The sequence below is a fragment of the Megascapheus bottae genome, chromosome 12, assembly GCF_031878675.1.
Source record: "Megascapheus bottae isolate mThoBot1 chromosome 12, mThoBot2.hap1, whole genome shotgun sequence".
Taxonomy (NCBI): domain Eukaryota; kingdom Metazoa; phylum Chordata; class Mammalia; order Rodentia; family Geomyidae; genus Megascapheus; species Megascapheus bottae.
In genome coordinates this window covers 11,552,778-11,554,633 of record NC_143520.1, presented here as the reverse complement: position 1 = coordinate 11,554,633, position 1,856 = coordinate 11,552,778, and positions in this window count along the sequence as shown.

Genomic DNA, 1,856 nt, shown 5'->3' with positions numbered 1-1,856 from the left:
TTCCACTGTGTTGTTGAGGGATTAAGCTATAAATCTTCAGTGCAGACACAACTATTGTGGGCCTAACACAGGGCCTGAACGAGACCCTAGGTGAACACTATCTAAACACCAAGTGCTGAAGAAATGGAAAAATGGGTAAAATGGCAGAAGATTATGCCTAGGCCTATACAATATTTTGTTCACATGGATTCAGCTTAGTTTGTGGCCAATTCAAGTTTTACATTTTTGAGACAGCATTTTACTATGATCTGAGACTGGTGATTCTCTGCCTTAGCTTCCTGAATGATGGGTTACCTAGTTCTTTTTAGAAGTTTCTGGATTTTTTTTCAGATGTTTCCACCAGGATTGACTAAAACCTTGGATTCAGAGCATGAAGATACAGAGATAATTGTACTCATTTTTGTAATACATAAAAGCAGAGAGTAGTCCTTTTTTCTTTTTTCTTTTAAAAACCTTTCTTCCCAGAGCTGCAGTTACTATGTAGAGATTGCTCTACTTGTTATGTATCTTTTTAGCATGCTATTACCATCCTCTTTCTTTTGGTTAGAACATCTCGATCATACTTTGAGTCTCCTGCCATCCTTTAATGTATTTTAGGTGGGCTGACCGCAGTCCAGCCCTAGGATCTGGTGATGATCCAGTATTACCTGACTAATTAGGATAAGCTATTGCCTGTCTTCGTGGCTAGTTCAGAAACAGACATGTAACCCAATGGGGGAGAAGAGAATCTTCCTCCAATTTTGTACTAAAACTATTAAAAAGAGATGCCATCTTTCCAATGGCTGGAATGAAAGCCTCCAGTTCTTATCTTTGCTATCATTGTAGGAGATCCTGTCTGATAATACAACCACCATGGGAAAGTGACATTGGGATAATCAGATCTCAAAAATTTTGAAGTCCTAAACCCCTTTGGGATTTTTTTATGAGTGAGTAAACTTCTTTTGTTTTCATTTTATTTTGGGGGGACTTTGAAAGAGTAAAAGTTCTGATTACTGCATTCACTATTAAGAACAAACAGCTAGAAGAATATTGCAGTCCTCTCTGCCCTTATGTCTATGCTTAAGTCATTAAGCCAGCAAATAGCACAAATGAAATTTCTTCAAAATATGCTATGTTTCCCCAAATAATCCCTAATTATTCACAAACCTTAGAGAACAATGTCCTGAAAGAATACTGCTAACCTTATTTAGTAAAGTTCCAAACAGCATTCACCTTATCTCAAGAATAGAATAAATGTATGGGCCATTTTGCTTAGTATGTGCCATTCATATTATTTCACTCACTTTACAGATAAAGGAGTTTAGGCCTAGAGATATTAATTTTCCAAGGTGACTTACTTCGTCTGCACTGAGTCACTACAGTGTTCAAATTCATGCCTTTTTGGCTCCAAATTCTGTCTTGGGCTGTGCTGAGCTATACTGCTTGTCTTTTTGTTAACCTTTACTCTTAATGTTTCTTTGAATCTATGAAAAGAGAGTGACTTAACTTTGTGATAAGAATATTCTGCATTGCTAGACCTTTCTCTCATACTTGACTCCAAGGGTCCTAAGCTGCCTGGACCAGAAATGAGCATCTGCCTGGATCAAGGTAATTAGATCCTCTCACTTGGGAATTTCCACTCCGAAGTTATCTCTTCAACTGAAAGGACACATGTGTGACCAGAAACAACCTACTTTTAGGTCTTTCATTTTCCAGCAATTTATTCATTAGCACATTCTCTCTCCCACGGTCCCACTTCCTCTTGAATTGTCCACGGAACCCAGGGGCTTTGGGGGAGGAAAAGGATTGTCTCTGTGAACCCCACCCCTACTTCCTATTGAATTGTCCAAGACGCACAGGGGCTTTCTGAGAGGAAA